Below are 9,777 nucleotides of genomic sequence, written 5' to 3'. Positions count from 1 at the left end.
TTTTAAAACTTCCTGTAATTCCTTGGCTGCATGATATGGCTTCCGTATACATTTCCAATGTCATCTCCCTCTGTACCCAAGAATGTTAAATCCAGCATTATAGCAACCCTACCTAATACCCAAGGTTAATATTCTTAAAGCAATACTTATTGCATCATATCAAGAACTATCTTCCTCAAAATCCTGCATTGATTGCTTACTGCCATAGAACTAAGGTCAAACTTCTTAACTTCTATTCAATAGAAAGCTCACTGTTTTACCTGACTCACCTCATGTCAATTATTCCCTAAATGAGATTTGATTCCAAGTCATCAGTTTAACTCATATGTCACACACATGAAATTCCTGGATGGGAATCCATACTCAGTGTTCCACTAGGAATGCCTGCACTACTCTCCTCCAGGATCTACAGGGTCAAGACAACACATGGCAATTACTTGGTCTATCTGATCTCCTAGAGCAGTGCTAACCAAAGAGTAGTCTTCAGAAGAGTGCCAGGACATACATTTTTAAGGTCCACAGCAAATTCAGTACAGAAATTGAGTAAGTGTTTTAAAAACTTTTATAACAATTTATGAAGAAAATACATGCCTCTGAATCTAATAATAAAAATAGTGACTTGAATTTTGTGTACTTGAATTATAATTGTCCAGAGAAACAGAACCAATAGGATATATGTGTGTGTGTGCATGTAAGCAACCATGGATCACTCAACAATGGTGATGTGTTCTGAGAAACACTGTTAGAAAATATCATTGTGTGAACATCCTGGAGTGCACTTACATAAACCTAGATCATGTAGTTCAATCACTTGACATGCTGTCTTGATGCAATCAAGAGACACCATAAACACCAGATGTATGAGGCTGCTGCCAGCATAACACACACACTGTTCCTTTTAGTACATTTTTATAAGCAGAAGTAATGCACTCTAAAATCATTACAAATATAATATAGTAAATACATAAACCAATAGCAGTCATTTAATGTGTTATACATAATTGTATGTGCTCTACTTCTATATGATTGGCAGTGGGATAGATTTGTTTACATCAGCATCACCACAAAAGTGTGAATAATGCATGATAATATGATGTTATAATGGTTATGATGTCATTGAGAAATAGGAAATTTTCAGCTCTATTATATTTTTACAGTACCGCTATCATAAATATGGTCCATGGTCCATCATTGACATGGCGTTACTGTGTGTATGTGTGTGTGTGTGTGTGTGTGTGTGTGATTTATTATGAAGAACTGGCTTACACGATTATAGAGGTTGACAAATCCAAAACATGCAGTGTGGGATAACAGGATCAAGACCCAGGAAAGCTGTTGATGTAGATAAAGTGCAAAGGCAACCTGCAGGAGATTTTCTCTTGCTCAAGGAGGCCAATGTCTTTGCCCCATCCATCCTTCAGTTGATTGAATAAAGCTCACCCACATCATGTAGGGCAATCTGCTTGACTCTGGGTTCACTGATTTAAATATTAATCTCATCCATAAACATTTTCCAAGTTGACACATAAAATTAATTATCACAATGCCTTTGGGTTTTTAATTTGATTTTTCTAGTAATTGATTTTCATTGGCCTTTACACAAATTATTGGTGGTAGAATGGTGTGGCAGAAAACTACTCTTCTACAAATGGTTACAGAAAGAGTCTGGAGAGGGAGCCAACACACTTAGCCTTCTAGCCAAAATTGAGCCATGGCTTATTTTCACTTGGACAACAAACTAAGAATGGATTTAATATTTTTTAAATGTTGTACAAGAAAAAAAAGGAGATACAGAAGAATATGTAACAGGGACTGTATGTAGCTTATACAAGATCAAATGTATCTTATGTGGCTTTTACTTTTACAGCAAAGCTTTGTTGACCTTTATTTTAGGATGCCATTTCACCATCCCATCATACATGCTGCTAAGGTTTGGATAGGATATGGCTCCTGAACTCACGCAGATGTGTAATCCCCTAAATCATAAAGGTAAAGAAGGTAGGCCTAGTGGGAAGTCCTTAGGTAATTGAGGACATGACTTTAAAGGGTAATTCTTGTGAACCAGAATTGGACTTAACCATACTCTCTCTACTTCCCTGGCCAAGTACATGATGCCTCCTCCATGCACGTTGTACCTTCAACATCCTCTGGCCTTATGAGACAGCTCCAATAATGTGGCCCATTGAATCTGTGAACCTTCAAAACCATGAGCAAAATAAACCTCTTCCCTTGATAAATAGCTTCTCCTGGGATTTGTCATAGTGATGAAAAGTTGACAAATACATACGCTTTATAATAATATAATTTCATACTGTTATTCCACTTTCTACATATTTTACATCCTTAATTAGACAATGCATGTTTTGTATGAGGAGAAATCAACAGAAGCCTTTAAATAAAGCAGAGCCTACTCTAGACCTAGTCATTTTTAACAAAAATGGATTTTTTAATTGAACTAATTGATTTCTCTTCTATGTTCTCCAAAGCAAATTTTTCAGAAATTGGGTGTCTTACATGCACCTCCAATTGTTTACTTTTTTCTGCTTAATCCAAACACAATCTGTTCTGCTTTATAATTACTAACAGCAATCTTTGAATCTTACCAACTTACTAGGTTGTTAATTGGATAAACCTAACTGTCTGTGTTTGGTGACCATGACAAAGAAAATCCAATCAGGTGGGTTTCTGTGTAGGGTTTGTGGTAGGCAGTCTCCAAGATAGCTCCCAACAGTCCCTTCTGATATTCAGTCCTGTGCGATCTCTCCCCTTGAATGCGGGTTGGACCTAGTGACTAATTTCTAGTGAATATGACAAAAGTAATAAGGTGTCACTTCTGGGATTGGCTTTTAAAGTATCAGTTCTACCTCAATGGCTCTCCTTTCCTCTCCCATGAATTGCCTACTCTGGGGGAAGCCAGCTGCCCTTTGTAAATCAGGCTGCTCAGAAGCCTATGTATATGAGCTTGGAAGAAAATCTCCTAAGGCCTATCACAGCCCCAGGAGTGATCTTAAGGAGATCCTCCTCCCAGCTGAGCCTTGAGATAGCTATAGCTCTGGCTGATATTTCACTTGTAGTCTTTAAGACTCTATGAGCCAGAATTACCCAGGTCAAATGCTCCTGGATTGTTGGCACAGAAATTTGAAACAAAAATGTTCAATGTTTTATGCATCTAAATTTTAAAGTATAATTACATTATATAGTAGTATATAACTCATACATGACTATAATTTGTGATTCAGACTAAAGACGGTATATTTTCATATATTTTCTGCTAAAAACTGTTAAATCCCAATTTCTAGGGTCCCAGGGCTGTGGAATACTAGGTTAAAGCTCTGCCTGGCATGCCAGCATCCCATATGGACTCCAGTTCAAGTCCCAGATGCTCCATTTCTGATCTAGCTCTCTGCTAATGTGCCTGGGAAAGCAGTGGAAGATGGCCAAAGTCCCTGGGCCCCTTCACCCACATGGGAGACCTGGAAGAAGCTCCTGGCTCCTGGCTTCAGACTGGTCCAGCCCTGGTAGTTGCGGCTATTTGTGGAGTGAACCAGAGGATGGAAGACCTCTCTCTCCATCTCTTCCTCTCTCTGTCTGTAACCCTGACTCTCTAAAAAATAAATAAATCTTTTTTAAAAATCCCAATTTCTATGGGAACCTACCGGAAAATAATAGCTCTGGACCCTAGATTCCTTTCTCCCAGAATCAACAGTTAAGTGAGGTCACATACAATCTCATATCCAAATGTAATAACCATAAAGGAGATTCAGGTTTGTAAGGATGGCCTGGACATGCCTAGCATTCTGTCCTTTAAAATAATTGTGGAGTGGTAGGCGCTGTGGTGTAATGGGTTAAGCCAAAGCCTGCAGCACCAACATCCCATATGAGCACTGCTGCACTTCCAATCCAGCCCCCTGCTAATGTGCCTGGGAAAGCAACAGAATATAACCCAGGTGCTTGGAACCCTGCACACATGTGGAATACCAGGATGAAGCTTCTGGCCCCTGGCTTTAGTCTGGCCCAGCCCTGGCCATTGCGGCCATTTGGGGAGTGGACCAGTGAATGAAAGATCTCTCTCTCTCTCTCTCCCTCTCTCTCTGGATCTGCCTCTGCCTCTCTAACCCTGCCTTTCAAATAAATAAACAATTATTTTTTAAAAATTATGCAAGAATAACCTTTCTGCAGCTACCTGGCTTTAGGAGAATACAACAACTTCTTAAAAGTTGTCTGCCTTCTCCTGTTGCTGTCCAGAAAAGCTTGGCAATAAAATTCTCAACCCAGGAGGAAATTAATACTTCCCTAGGAAACAATTTCCCTGAATACCACAGTGGTTGGTATCTCTCTCTCTCTCTCTCTCTCTCTCTCTCTCTCTCTCACACACACACACACACACACACACTTACATATAGAGGCAATTTTTCTCCCATACACTCTCCAGCTTGCATGCTTAGCACCTAACCAGAAACAAACCTCTGTTGGCTTCTAGGATCCGAGCATGCCCAGGAAGCCTTGGTCCATGCAATTCCTGTGTTCATTAGCCTCTCTTGTTAGGAGCTACTTTCTCAAACAGTGGAGTCTGTGTTCAGACTTGGGCTCAACATAGCATTGCACCCAAGAATGTCACTACCAAATTATACCAAAGTCTCAAGCAATATCATTTTCATCTAATACCCCTCCCAGAGAGGGAAGGTTCAGCAGACTCTCTGGACTTCGTGCCTTTGAATCTTTATATTCTTACACTGGTGCCTGCTACAATGGCTCAACCTAGAAATGAGTCCAGACGAAACCAGTAGAGCTGGAAGTGAACTGGAAGAACATGGGCTTTGCAGCCAGACAGAGCTGTGGTAAGGATTAAGGAATACAATGTGCTAAGTATCAGTGACCAAGGAACCAAACAACAAAAATGTGCTAAGCTGGTGTTGCTTGCATCACCATTCCCTTCAAGGAAGAGGCCTCCTCCTCCACCCTTTCTTTCCTTTCTCTCCTTCCATCACTAAAGACCCAGCTCCTGCCCACTTGCATTTGACCTCCTATTTCTAGAGAAATATACTCTTGTACTTTGCCAAAACTCAATTGATTACCTAACAGCTTAAAGTCTGGTTTTCACAAGGATTTTTTTGCATTAACAAGTATTAATCAGATACTTTGTCCCAGACACTGGAAGCCATTTATGTGTCCTGATGCCATCTGCAGTCTCTGGAGTCAGACTGCTTCTGCTCAAATTCTGTCTCTTTCACTTAACTCCAGTGTGACTGAGTGAAGTTCTTAGCACCTTTACATTTACTGTTTCTTCAACTGTAAAATAAAACCACCCCTCCAGCATTGTGGCAAAGATAAATGAGAAAATCCAAGCAATATTCTTAGCAAAGCTCTAGAAACTGAAATGCAAGGTTTGCGAACAGAGAGACTGTCTACCAGGCTTATGGCTATGCCTTAAAACCTGGAACAGAGCCCGATACAAAGTAGAAGCTCCTATACTTGTTGAATGAGTGGATGTACACATAATATGCATACAGGTATTAAGACAACAAATAAGGAAAAAGATTATCTACTTGTCTTTTTTCAAATTAAAAAAAATTATGAAAACACCTAAACATATAAAGCAAATGTTAGTAAAACTGAAGGAAGAAATAGCCAGAATTACAGTAATAGTAAGGGACCTCAATATCCATTTTCAACAAAGAATAAATGATTCAGACAAAAAAGAAAAGAGAAGATTTGAACAACACCAAACACACCTAATAGGCATGTACAGAACACTCCATCCAATAATAGCAGAATGCACTCTTTTCAAGATCATATGGAACATTCTCCAGGTTAAATTATATATTAGGCCACAAACAAGTCTTAAAATATTAAAGAAGATTGAAATAATATCAAGTACCTATTCTAACCACTATAAATCAATAGCAGAGGGAAAACTGGAATATCCAGGACTATTTGAAAATTAAGCAACACTTCTGAACAAGCAATTAGCCAAAGAAGAAATCAAAAAGGAAAGCAAAAAATATTTTTGACACAAATGAAAATCTAAACACAACATACCACACTTATTGGATATAGAAAAAGTAGTTCTAAGAAGGTAGTTTATGGTGCTCCAGGCTAACATTAAGAAAATAGGGGCTGGAATTTGGGGGCAGTGAACTAAGCCATAGCCTGCAATTCCAGCATCTCATATCAGAGTGATGGTTTGAGTCCAGCTACTTCACTTCTGATGCAGATCCTTATTAATGTGCCTGAGAAGACAGCTGAGAATGACCCAAGTACTTATTACCCATGTGAGAGCCCTGGATAGAGCTCTGGGCTCCTGGATTCCACAACCATTACAGTCATTTGGAGAGTGAATCAGCAGATGGAAGATCTCTCTTTCTCTGTCTCTCTGTCTCTCTCTCCTTCTCTTTCTCTTTCTCTTTGCCTCTCTTCCTCTCTCCTTCTTTTTTTCTCTCTCTCTTTCTCTCTCTCTCTCTCCCCTCCCTGCTTCATTCTCTCCTCCAAGTAAATAAAAGCTTGAAAGCAAAAAGAAAGAAAATGAAAGATTTCAAATGAACGACCTGACTTAAGAATCCAAGGAATTAGAAAAAGAACAAACTAATCTCAAAATGAGCAGAAGGAAGAAAATAATAAATATTAGCATAAAAAACCCTGACTAGAAAAATATAGAACTAATCAATTAAACTAAAGTCTATTTTATTAAAAAATAAAAATTGACACTTTCATAACTAGACTTAATAAGATAAAAGAAAACTCAAGTAAATCAAATGAAAGAGCAGACATTACAACTGACACCATAGAAATACAAAGGATCATAAGTGACTACTATGAACAACAACACACTAACAGATTGAATAACCAAGAAGAGATGAATAAATTCCTAGAAACATGCACGCTACCAAGGCTAAATCTTGAAGAACCAGAAAATCTGAACAAAGAGATTGAGTCAGTAATCAAAATAGCCCTAACAAAGAAAATGCCAGGACCTGATGGTTTTACTGGTAAATTCTACCAAATATTTAAGAAGCATTCAGGTTGGGGCCAGCGCCATGGCATTATAAGCTAAGCTTCTGCTTGTGGTGCCAGGATCCAGTATGGGTGCCAGCACCCCATATGCATGCCAGTCAAGTCCCAGCTGTTCCTCTCTCAATCCAGCTCTCTTAAAACTCTTCCAAAAAAGTAAAGAATTGCAGGCTGTTGGATAAAGCCACCACCTGCAATGCCGGCATCCCATGTGGGTGACAGTTTGTATCCCTCTGCTCCACTTCCAATCCAGCTGCTGATGGCCTGGATAAAACAGCAGAAGATGGCTAAAGTGTTTGAACCCTTGCCACTCATTCGGGAGACCCGGATGAAGCTCTTGGTTTCAGCCCAGCCCAACACTGGCTGTAGCAGCCATCTGGGGAGTGAACCAGTGGATGGAAGATCTCTCTGTTTCTCCATCTCTCTTGGTAACTCTAACTTTCAAATAAATATCTACATCATTTAAAAAAAAAAAAAGTGAGCCGGCACTGCGGCTCACTAGGCTAATCCTCTGCCTTGCGGCGCTGGCACACCGGGTTCTATCCCGGTCAGGGCGCCGGATTCTGTCCCGGTTGCCCCTCTTCCAGGCCAGCTCTCTGCTGTGGCCAGGGAGTACAGTGGAGGATGGCCCAAGTGTTTGGGCCCTGCATCCCATGGGAGACCAGGATAAGTACCTGGCTCTTGCCATCGGATCAGTGCTGTGCGCCAGCCGCAGCGCGCCAGCTGCGGCGGCCATTGGAGGGTGAACCAAGGGAAAAGGAAGACCTTTCTCTCTGTCTCTCTCTCTCACTGTCCACTCTGCCTGTCAAAAAAATAAAAAAAAAAAAAATAGTAAAGAGACAAGAACATTACCAAACTCAGTTTTGAGATTGGCATCACCCTGATACCTGACAAGAAGACTTTAAAAAGTAAAATTACAGACAGATTTATTCCTGTTGAACATAGATGTAAATACTAGGAAACAAAATTCAGCAACACATTAAAAGGATTATATACCACATTCAAGTGGGATTTATCTCTTTATCATGTAAATAGATCAACATACACAAATCAATAAATCTGATGCATCACACTAGGAGAATGAAGGACAAAACCAATCATCTCAGTAGAGGCAGAAAAAGCACTTGAAAAAATTCAGCACTCTTTCATGATGAAAGACTCTAAACAAATTAGGTATAGAAAGAATGTCACCCTACATAATAAAGTTAAAAACCTCAGCTAACATCATCCTCAAGGGTGAAAACCTTCAAGTTTTTCCTCCTCAGATCAGGAAAAACAAAGTTCTTACCTTACCACTGTTATTCAATACATTACTAGAAGTCCTAGCCAGAGCAACTAGGCAAGAAAAACAAATAAAAGCCATCCAAATTGGAAAGGAAGTAAAATTGTCTCCTTGCAAATACCATGATCTTATATAGACAAACTCTTAAAGACCTAGCAAAAAAGCTATTAGAACTAATAATTGAATTAAGTTCAGAATACAAAATCAATATACAAAACATCAGGAATATTTTCATACACTTATAATTAACTGTCTGAAACAAAATAATTGATTTTACATTAGCCTAAAAAATAAAATGAACTACTTAAGAATAAATTTAATCCAGGAGATAGACACTCTGTACACTGAAAACTGTAAAACATTAGCAAAAGCAATTGAAGAAAACACAAAGTGGGACGATACCTTGTGTTTATGGTTTAGAATAATTAATATTGCTAAAATACCCACACAACTCAATTATCTACCAATTAAATACAATTCCTATTAAAACTCCAAAAATATTTTTCACAAAAATGAAAGAAAATAATCCTAAAAAAAAAGAAAGAAAATAATCCTTAAACTAATACAGAATCTCAAAGGACCCTAGATAGCCATAGTAGTCAGCAAGTACACAGTGAGAAGTATAACAGTACCTGATTTCAAATTACAACTCAAAACTATAGTAATCAATCTAGGATGGTATTGGCATAAAAAGAGACCTATACATTTGCAACAATATGTATGCAATTGAAGATCATTATGCTAAGTGAAATAAGTCAGACCCAGAAGGTTAGATATCACATGTTTTCTTTTATTTGTGGAAGTTTCTCCATACAGAGGGCATAAAAATTGCGTGGATGTCACATCATTTGGTATTTAGCTATAAATATTGCTCCACTGAATCACACCATGTAAATGATAATATACTTTTCTTCCCCTTGCTTAAAAAAGAAATGGGGAGGTGGAAAAAGTGAGGACTCTTGGGATATTAGTAATGTTTTGTTCTTAATTAGGTGTTGGTTATGAATATGCTCAGAAGGCAAAAAAACTCATTTATCTGTACACTTGTGTGTATTTCTTGATATGTATACTGTATTTCAATAAAATGTTTTTACAGTGTTATTTTTAAAAGCAGATATATAGAACAATCAACAGAATAGAGTCCAGAAATAAATCTCTGCATTTATTGACAATTGATCTTTGACAAAGGTGCCAAGAATTCATAATGAAGAAACCATTTATCTTTAGTACTGAATTTCTACATACAGAAGAATGAAATTAGTTTCTATTTCACATCTTCAACAAAACTCAAAAGGATTAAAGTTGTAAATGTTAAGACCTGACATTGTAAACATATTAGAGGAAAACAAGGGAAAATCTTCATGACATTTGTCTGGGTAATGATTTTTTTTTATATAGCCCCAAAAACACATACAATAAAAAGCAAAACTAAACAAATGGGATTGAGTCAAGCTAAAAGCTTCTCACAGCAAAGGAAATAATCACAC

The sequence above is a fragment of the Oryctolagus cuniculus genome, chromosome 5 (assembly GCF_051225735.1).
Source record: "Oryctolagus cuniculus isolate XC-2025 breed Fujian yellow rabbit chromosome 5, ASM5122573v1, whole genome shotgun sequence".
NCBI classification, from domain to species: Eukaryota; Metazoa; Chordata; class Mammalia; order Lagomorpha; family Leporidae; genus Oryctolagus; species Oryctolagus cuniculus.
This window is presented reverse-complemented; position numbering follows the sequence as displayed.